Source organism: Pogona vitticeps, chromosome 4 (genome assembly GCF_051106095.1).
Source record: "Pogona vitticeps strain Pit_001003342236 chromosome 4, PviZW2.1, whole genome shotgun sequence".
NCBI lineage: Eukaryota > Metazoa > Chordata > Lepidosauria > Squamata > Agamidae > Pogona > Pogona vitticeps.
In genome coordinates, this window is record NC_135786.1 from 86519934 (window position 1) to 86530980 (window position 11047).

Genomic DNA, 11047 nt, shown 5'->3' on the forward strand with positions numbered 1-11047 from the left:
TGTTCAAAGCAATTTTTATGCCATTTTCCCAAGAAAAGCTCTTAGGCTTTTGTGGAAACGCTGGAATTTAATAGACAGCCTGTAGAACCAGGCCCCATGGTTCTACAGACAGGAAGCCATACCCCTGCCTGAATGAAATATCATCAATGGACACACTGTTGCACACATGGTATCTTCCCAGTTCAACAGCCATAATAGCTCCATGCATATTAACTATTCAGAAGGCAGTAAAGAGCTTGATTTACTATCTCCTTCCTAGAGAAAAACTGATCAGTCCAATGTATTGTACTAGGAGACGAAAGATCCAGCTTCCAATAGCCAAAAAACCATGAAACTCCAGTGATATCCTGCCTCCCACCCCCCACGTACCTGATCTACCTCACAGAGTTGTGAGAGAGAAGTGGGGAGGAGAAGAGCTTTGTATGCTGCTTATTTGCATTTCAAAAAGGGTTCTGGGTAAAGGACCCCAGCTAATCCATATGCACACAATGTACTGGCCAGAAATAAGTGATTCTACAGAAGAATTAGATATAGTCTAACAGAGGGAAGGCCCTAGTCATCCCAATATGGAGAAATTAGTGGGGGAAAGATATTAATCATATAGCAGATCTCCACCAGAAAATGTGGATTGTACACAGTTAAGATAGTTTACGGGAGGAAATGAATGCAAAGGGAGAAACACAACACAAAATGTAAATGAACAAGGCCTATTTTATTGCCAGCCACATTCTGCAAATGACAGTAATCACAGATCACACATGGATGAGTCTGAAAACAAAGGTACCTGTAAAACTTTGTCCTATTAAGTGCTTTATATGGGGGGGTGGAATCAGAGCAGACTTTTCCCTTGACGACTCAATTAATTCTCTAAGCAGCATAATATTTCAAGGCTAATGCAAATGGCAAAATGAAAGTTACAGACTTTTCTTTATTTAAAAAAAAGCAGAGTGATGGAAGTACAAGCTCATTGTAACAAGGTCAAGGCTGGCTCATGCACTCTAAATCTCTCTGCAGAATTTGCAAACTTGGCAACCAAGGTAAGATATACTTCTATTCAGTAAGAGATGCTGCCAACCCTTTGGAGGGGCTGTTCCAGCAGTGGCATTGTTGACATGCAAAGCACAGTACCTTGGCTCCGTTTAACCATACTAATTAGATTGTTTCCTTTTGCAAACTGTTCCCCACATCCACCACATGAAATGAGACACAATAAAGCCAGCAGTAAGCTAAGCAGGTAAGGCTGCCTCCATTTACACAGGGCATGGGTGCCATTTAAAAAAACATTCATGCTGCTAGTTAATAGGAAAACAAGAAAGAAGGAAAGCACACGTGTGCATTTGATCCACATATCTTTCACTCTGCTATTTTTCACTGGACCCCAGCCATCTCTTGAAAGCAGGATGCCTTGGTGAAGGATCATTACTTATGCACTAATGCGATGGGGGTGGCGGGAGTTGCTCAAAGTACAGAAATCCTGATAATTCAATGCTACAGTTTTCAATCAACCTGTGAGAACGAAGAACGTCCTAGCGTTGCAGTTATGAAATAGCTTCCATGACTATTAGCTGTGCGGCCAATACTGTCCCCTAAGATGGGGATGCCATTTTTAGTGGAACAATAGCAAGACAGGGCTGTCAACCTCATGTCTTACTGGTGGGCTTTCCATGGGCATCTGGTTAGCCATTGTGAGAAGCTAGGATGTTGGGCTAGATGTTAGCATCCTTGCCTTGCTGGACTACAAATAATGTGTGTTTTTGTCCTGAGGAGATTCTCCCATGTTTCCTTCTATGTATTACTCAAAAATACATTTGCCCCATATTTTCATGAACAACAATCAAAATATGTATCCTTAAATTATATTGCTTTTTAGCAACTTACTGTTGAGTAGTGTGATAAACTGTGTGGTGCAGTGGGTAGAATGACAGATTATGACTCAAGAGACCTAGGTTTGAATCCTTGCTCATCCATGGAAATTCATCTGGAACCAGGGGGACTGGCAGAACCACTCCTTAAATATCACACTTACTTTGAAAGCTCTATTAAGGTTGCCATAAATCAGTTCCAACCTTATAGCACAAAACAAAACATTTCCAAGAAAAAAGCTTTGGACTTCAGGTCTTCTATCAAAATTTAAAATAATAATATTTCTCCTTTATATAAGTGGATTACGTACAGAGTGTTAGCCTCTGTTTGCTGGGTTATGGAGCCAAGAGGCACGAAGTGCCAATTCAGAATTGTTCTCCTGTCTGACCCACAGAATATGACTATGGCTGGACACAAGAACCTTCTAACTCATTCATCTTAACCCCTCTTTCAAGGGGCTCCAGCAGCACAGTTCTGTTTATTATTATTTTATAATAATATTTCACTACCACTTCTCCTTGGTATAAATCCCAAAGTGGTTTACAAAAACTGTTCAAGCACTTGCATATATTTTATTTATTTATTTATTTATTTATTTATTTATTTGATTTATATCCCGCTCATCTGGTAAGTCGGTACCACTCTTATATATATTTTTTAATATAAGAAAATGTTTAGGCATCATTGCTTTGTCTGTGTCAAGGTTTCAAGGCATTCTTCTCCTTTTTATTCAGCATCGTGGTTTATTTCCTCTGAGGAAAAATAATCAACAAAGGAAATTTTGACACAGCTGTCTTTGGAACAGGCAAACAAACCATGGCTTACAAACACACATAGATTTGGAAGCAGAGGTAAATAGAGGTGACCGTTGAAGAAGTAATAGACCATAATGTGTGAAGAACCAATTAGCTGTGTAATCTCACCCAGTATTGAAAAGATGTGTCATTTGTACCAGTTGTATCCCAGTGGTTACTTCTCTTGGTCTGATCTATTGTTTGCACCAATGATCAAATTAAGGGGAAAGATAATCACATTCAGAAAGGCAAAGAAGCAATAGGATTCTGTGTATTCGCGAAGGCTTTCACGGCCAGGATCTAATGGTTGTTGTGGGTTTTTCGGGCTCTTTGGCCGTGTTCTGAAGGTTGTTCTTCCTGACGTTTCACCAGTCTCTATGGCTGGCATCTTCAGAGGATAGCACTCTGTATTCTGTTTGGGAGTTGAGTATTTATGGCTGTGAGATCAGCTTTTGTCCTTTTCAGGAGATGGGTGATTATGGTGATCAGTGTGTTTTTGTTGTGGATGTATAATTACCCATAATCATCCATCTCCCGAAAAGGACAAAAGCTGATCTCATAGCCATAAATACTCAACTCCCAAACAAACTGTACCAGAGCACAGAGTTAGGAAGAATGTTGTTAGGAAGAACAACATTTGGAATACAGCCTAATAGCCTGAAAAACCCACAACAACCATTAGATCCTGGCTGTGAAAGCCTTCGCGAATACACTGAACTCTTCTACGGGGAGGAAACAGTCAGGCAGACCCAGAGACTGGAAACATTCCAAAGCAAAAAAGCACCTACTATGTTCCTTAACATTTCTACTACGCTTCAGAGACACAAAAACCATACCAGCCTTCCTCGGGACAAAAAGGACCATCATTTCCCCACAGGCCAGCCGCAACTATGACCGCCTGGAACATGCCCTCCTACAGGAAAGAATCCACACAACCCACAAAAAACTGGACTCCACAGTCAAAGAACTACTATGCCAACACATCAACACATCACGATCAGCCAAAAAATGAGGTCAAGATTGGGACAAGATCGATACTCTCTCTTACAAAAAGATGGAAAAAGAAATGATAAACCACACAGCCAGACAAAAACAGAAATTCAACAAGTGCCAAACAAGCCAACAGAAACCTAAACTAAACAACTTACACATCATCATCAACCTATCGGAACACCAACTCTCCGTGGAAGAACCCTCAGTCTTAGCCAAAGGAGGAGATTTTGCAGTCATACCCAGTAAAATTCCTGTGGAAGACATTATTGCCAACGTAGAATCAGCATTATATCATCTTCCAGAAGAAAAAGCAGAAGAAATAAGAGTTGAAGTGACCAGGATCTTACGAAAAGCAAAAGCAAAGGAGAGAAATGCCATCAAGTCCCTGAACTCCAACCCAGGCATCATCATCCTGCCAGCAGACAAAGGCAACACCACAGTAATCATGGAAACAGAAGAATACAAGGACAAAATCAGGGAACTTTAGACGCCACCACCTACAGAAAACTGAAACGGGACCCAACCAACAAAATCACAAAACAAACAAGCATGCTGATCAGGAGTTCCTCCCTGCACCCCAACGTCCTTCAATGAACCTGCAAGACAGAAGCTCTCCTGCCAAGACTATATGGACTCCCCAAAATCCCCAAGGACTCAATCCCACTCAGGCCCATTGTAAGTGCCATCGGCTCCCCAACATATGAATTAGCCAAACTTCTAGTGACCCTCCTGTTACATACAGCACTGATGTTACCTGTCTGTCATGGGTTTGGAGGGAAAGTTCCATCCTATGGGGAGTGGAAGGCGGGACATCAGGAGGAGGGGCTGTACTGTATATATAGGTGGAGTGTGTGTGGAGAAGTTAGGAGAAGCTGGAGGGAAAAGCTGAGAGAAGAAGCTTGAGTGGGAGTCTGTGTGTCAGACAGGGTACTACTGTGTGTCAGTCAGTACCAACCTGATAGGTTCAGGTGTCTGTATGGTTAGCCAGAACTGATAGGTTCAGGGTCTGTGCTTCAAGTTAAGTGTTCTGTGTGAACCAAACTGTGTGTATGTATGATTGAGACTAAGCCACGTTACTGTATCTTATTCACTTGATCCTTTTATTTTTCCCTGTGTGTTATTTAATAAACCTTGTTCTTTTATTTGTTAAAAATCCATCCCTGGTCTGTGTGACTTCTTATAGGGAATGGTTGGTGGCAGCTTAGTGAAACTGTGGCATATCCCAGTAGGTCTGGGTTTGTCACATTGATTGGTGTCCAGCGTGTGGGATACGACTGGTCCAGTTGTCCAGTGGTCCAGCAAAGCCTTGGCAAGTGTGCCCAGAGCAAGGGGGGTCTAGTCAGGGACAATCTGAGGCACGTAGGTAATCTTCTAGGTGTACCTCACGGGGAGGTGCGCTAGTGGAAGAACGTGCCAACTGGGGACTAGATTAGGGAGCTCTGAGGCAGCCTGTTTTGGCGGGAAAAAAGCTGAGGCAAAACTGTGTAGTAGCAGTGATCTAGCCTGCCTGCTGAGGGGCCTAGCAGAGGAGGGTAGACTCTGGCTCGCAACTGTTGCAAGTTAGTGCTGAAGAACAGCAGTAATCTATAGAAAGCTGGTTCTGAGGCAAAGGAAAAAAGAAAGAAAAAGTGGTCGCTTTATTTTGAGGCTTGACTTTTGAAAGCAGCCTGTTCTGGGGGGGGGGGATTATGCCGTTGACTCGAAGCCAAATGGCAGAAATGGGTGAAGTGAGGGAACCCCAGGTGGACCAAGGTTCTGAGGATGAATTTGGCTCAGTGCAGGATGAGAGCACGGGAGAACAGAACCCAGAACTCAGGAAAATGCTCATAGCCCAACAGCATGAACTGAGGATGAGACGATTGGAAATGGAAAAGGAAGAGAAACAGGAAAGGGAAAGGGAGAGGCAAAGACAATTTGAATTGGAATTGCAGAGAGAGAAAATGGCGTTTGAGTTAAGAAAATTGGAACTGATGAATCAGAACAATAATAACAATAGGGATTCTGAGGGAGGCCAATTGTCTAAAGCTGACCTGAAGAAATTCCCTGTGTACCACAAGGGAGATTGTCCTGAGGTGTTCTTTTCCCTAGTGGAAAGAGCGTTTGTGGACTTCTCAGTAAGGGAAACTGAGAAGATGACCATCATGCGATCTTTAATCAATGGCAGCCTTGCAGAAGTCTATGCAGAGATGCCAGAGGAACTGATGAAAGATTTTGCAGAGTTTAAAAAACTGGTGTTTGCCAGACATGGGATAAATGCGGAACAGCTGAGGCAAAGATTCAGGTCAATCACCAAGAAACCAGAGCAGACTTTTACCCAAGTGGGGGCCCAATTGGTGAGGCTGCTAGAGAAATGGCTATCTCAGGAGGGGACAGAGACCTTTCAGCAGCTCAAAGACTTGATAGCGCTGGAACAGTTCTATTCAGTCCTGCATGGGGAACTGAAATTCCAGGTGAGGGAAAGGAAACCGAAATCTGTGGCAGAAGCAGCCGAGATCGCAGATTTTATTTCCCAAATAAGAAAGCCCCTGGGTGAGGGGAAATCGATGGGGAAACCTAAAGAAACCTACAGCAAGTACTCTCAGGGACCAGGGAAAAGCCAGCAAGGGGGAGGGGCCCATGGTGAAGGGAAGCCCTCAGACATGAAACCAAGACCTCAGATTTTGGAGGGAAAACCAAAACAAGATGAGAAAGACTCAAAATATAGCAGAAAATGTTATTTCTGTCAGGGAAAGGGCCATCTAATCTCAGAGTGTGAGAAATTAAAGCAGCTAAAAGGAATTGTGCCTCAGGATTCGAGTGGAACCAAGCCAAAAGCTGTGTTCTGTGTCCAGAAAGAGCAAAGCCCCTTGTCACTGAGGGAGCCTGTTGCCATGGCTACTCAATCTGGAACAGTTACATCTGCTGATCAGGCTGAGGAAAATGGTCCTCTTGTGGAGGTCAAGCGCTGCTTGCTCGTGAGAACAGATTCTCAGTTGTTTGAAACAGCAGGGGTGGACGTAGGAATACTTGACCATCAGTATCGGGGGCTGAGGGACACTTGTTCCCAGGTGACCCTGTGCCATCCAGATATTATTCCTAGGGAATATATAATCCCAAATGAGAGCATGAAGGTGGCAGGGATTGAGGGGCAGGTGATCTCACTGCCAGTAGCGGAGGTACCTGTGAACTTTCAAGGCTGGAGGGGAGTTTGGCGGCTAGCGATTTCATCGACTCTGCCAGCAGCCGTGCTCGTGGGAAATGACTTGGCTGAACATGTGAAACGGGTGCTAGTGATTACACGTTCACAAGCCACCACGGGGACAGTTCAGGGGGGTACTGATGAGCCAGAGACGGAAGCAGAGGGGAGTTCAGAAGCTGTGGTGGAAACCTTAACCACAGACAGCCGATTTGGCCAAGAGTAAAAGGCAGACGCCACTCTCCAAAAGTGTTTTGAACAGGTGACTGACGCCCAGCTAACACCTGAAACCCCAGTGAGATTTCTAGAGAAAAAGGGGATTTTGTATAGAGAGACCCTGAGGAATATCTCAAAAGGGGGAGATGGGATCCGAAGTCAGCTAGTGGTACCTGAAAAGTATCGCCCCATGATCTTACAAAGGGGGCACTCTGACATGTTTGCTGCGCACTTAGGGGTGAACAAAACACAGCAGAGAATCACACAGAATTTTTACTGGCCTGACATAGGGAAGCAGATCAAAGAGTTCTGTAAACAATGTGATGTGTGTCAAAGGCAGGGGAATAGCCGCGACAGGACCAAAGCAAAGTTGTGCCCTTTGCCTGTGATTGACACTCCGTTCAAATGCATAGGGGTGGATATTGTGGGACCTTTGCCCAAGGCCACAAAGAGGGGGAACAGGTTCATTCTCACCATTGTGGACCATGCCACGAGGTACCCTGAAGCCATACCCTTGACTAACATTGAAACTAACACAGTGGCAGATGCCTTGGTGGGGTATATGTCCAGGATGGGATTTGCCTCAGAAATAATCACAGATTTGGGCGCATCGTTCACATCGAAGCTCATGAAACGGTTATGGCAAATCTGTGGAATTAAGCACAAGGAAACCACTGCCTATCACCCTGAAAGTAATGGGTTAACTGAGAAGTTCAATGGGACTCTAATGCGCATGATTAGGGCTTACTTGGCAGAGAATCCAAACAATTGAGACCAGAAGCTGCAATCCCTTTTGTTTGCTTATCGATCAGTGCCACAAGCCAGTACCGGGTTCAGTCCGTTTGAACTTTTATTTGGGAGAAGGGTGAAAGGGCCCCTTGATTTGATCAAACAAAATTGGGAGCAGATCACCCAGGATGACCCACAAGACGTTGTGACATACATAGACACCTTGATGAATGACCTAAAGAGAAACCTAGAGCTGACAGCAGGGACCCTGCAAGCTCAAAAGGTCAGAAAGAAAGCTTGGGATGACCAGGAAGGCAGGGAGAGGCACTTTAACCCAGGGGAGGAAGTGCTTTGGCCTAGGCTCTGCAAAGAGAACAAACTGCAGCTGGGTAGCCCAGAAATAAAATACTTGGGTCACATAGTAGGGGGAGGAGTGATAAAACCCCTAGAGGCCAAAATAGAAGCCGTTCGTGATTGGCCTAGACCCAACACCAAGAAAAAAGTTAAATCATTTCTTGGGTTGGTGGGCTACTACAGAAAGTTCATCCCGAGGTTTAGCGAGATTGCGTCTCCGCTGACCGATCTGACGAGGAAGAAGGCTGATGACCGCATCCCGTGGACCAGCGACTGTGAGGAGGCGTTCCGGAGGTTGAAGGAGGCGCTCATCAACTATCCAGTGCTGCGTGCTCCAGACTTCGACCGGGAGTTCATCATCTACACCGATGCTTCTAACAGCGGGGTAGGAGCAATTCTTTGCCAGGAGGATGAGAATGGTAACCAGCATCCAGTGTCCTACCTGAGTAGGAAACTCCAGAAAGGTGAGAGACATTTGGCAACCGTGGAAAAGGAGTGCCTGGCCATAGTCTACGCGATCCAGAAGGCCAAGCCTTACATCTGGGGAAGACATTTTATTCTGTGCACTGACCATTCACCATTGCAATGGTTAAAGACAATGAAAACCCACAATAGCAAACTTATGAGGTGGGCTTTAAATCTGCAAGACTATGACTTTGAAGTGAAGGTGGTCAGAGGGTCAGTGAACTGTGTTGCTGACGCCTTGTCAAGAAGACCTGAAGAATGAAGACAGCGAAAGAAACATGGACTATGTATATATTTTGATGACAAAAAGACAAATGTGTCTGTTTATTAAACATGTTGGTTTGTATGAATACTGGATGTATTGTAAATGGTAAATGTTTAAATGCCTAATAGAGTGTAAGTATAAGTAAGTATGGTATTGTATGTTAATGTATAACTGTTTTTGTATGTTTTGGATCCAGGTTGTTTTTTTGGTGAAAAGCACCTTAGCTTTCCCCCTACAAAACAACTTATAAAGAGGGGAGGTGTTACATACAGCACTGATGTTACCTGTCTGTCATGGGTTTGGAGGGAAAGTTCCATCCTATGGGGAGTGGAAGGCGGGACATCAGGAGGAGGGGCTGTACTGTATATATAGGTGGAGTGTGTGTGGAGAAGTTAGGAGAAGCTGGAGGGAAAAGCTGAGAGAAGAAGCTTGAGTGGGAGTCTGTGTGTCAGACAGGGTACTACTGTGTGTCAGTCAGTACCAACCTGATAGGTTCAGGTGTCTGTATGGTTAGCCAGAACTGATAGGTTCAGGGTCTGTGCTTCAAGTTAAGTGTTCTGTGTGAACCAAACTGTGTGTATGTATGATTGAGACTAAGCCACGTTACTGTATCTTATTCACTTGATCCTTTTATTTTTCCCTGTGTGTTATTTAATAAACCTTGTTCTTTTATTTGTTAAAAATCCATCCCTGGTCTGTGTGACTTCTTATAGGGAATGGTTGGTGGCAGCTTAGTGAAACTGTGGCATATCCCAGTAGGTCTGGGTTTGTCACACCTCCTACAGACCCACATTGGACAAAGCTCATCCTACATCAAAGACTCAGAACATTTCATAAGCAAGATCAGCACCCTAAAACTCAACCCTGGGGATAGACTGATCAACTTTGACGTAGTATCTCTGTTCACCAAGGTACCGATAAAGGACACCCTGACACTCATCCAGCAGATTTTTCCAGAAGACATCAAGGCCCTTTTCGAACACTGCCTAATGACCAGCTATTTTCAGTGGGATAATGAATTCTGTGAACTGACAAATGGAGTGGCCATGGGGATCCCCTCAGTCTGGTTATAGCAAACTTGTACATGGAGCATTTCGAAAAACTGGCCCTGGCTTTGGTACCCTTTGCACCCACAGTCTGGTTCCAATATGTGGATGACACCTTCGCAATTTGGAGCCACGGTGAAGAAAAATTGAAAGAATTTCTGAACCATCTCAACAGCATCCACCCACATATATAATTCACCATGGGAAAAGAAATAGAGGGTCAACTCCCGTTCTTAGATGTCGTGGTCCTATACAAAACTGACCTCCGACTGGGACACAAGGTCTACAGAAAAGCCACACACAGAGACCGGTACCTACAGAAAAACTCCAACCACCACCCACAGCAAAAAAGAGGCATAATCAAAACACTGGTAGACCGTGCAAATCGGAACTGTGAAGCTCAGTTTCTCAGCACTGAACTCAACCATCTGAATTGGGCCCTACAGGCAAATGGCTACTCTAGAAATGGAATCACAAGAGCCATCAAACCAGTGTCATTTCTGTCACCTCCTACACAGAGAAGGTGCCTAGTCTGAAGGAGAACTCTCCTATCTTATAGCGCTCTTCCTGTTATTTATTTATTTATTTATTTATTTATTTATTTATTTATTTATTTATTTATTTATTTATTTATTTATTTATGTATTTATTTATGTATTTATTTATTTATTTATTTATTTATATCCCACCCATCTGGTATATTATACCACTCTGGGCAACTAACAACAAACATGTATACAATTAAAATAATATAAATCCATTGACATCATTACTGTTGCAATTGTGGGAGGCTGTGCACATGTTACAATTCATGTGCACAGCCTCCCACACACAATGGATACTGAAACTGCCCCTTTCGAGAGTTGGAACCCTTCACATGCGCAAGGCTGCAAAAACCGTGGACCAAGGCGGCAGGGCTAGGTTCTCTGTCCATACGCATAACACCTAAACAGAGCTAGAGACAAACAAATTATCAACTGATAAATGCTCATGCAGGCTCACCCTTTGTTCCTCCAGGACAGGGCCACTAAAAGGGTGATATCCAGAAGACAAGGGTGGCAGTTTACCTACATTGTATAACAAAGTCTTGTGTAATGTTTCCAGGGAAACCACCTGGAATAATTTCTCAGTCTTCCTGAAAATGATT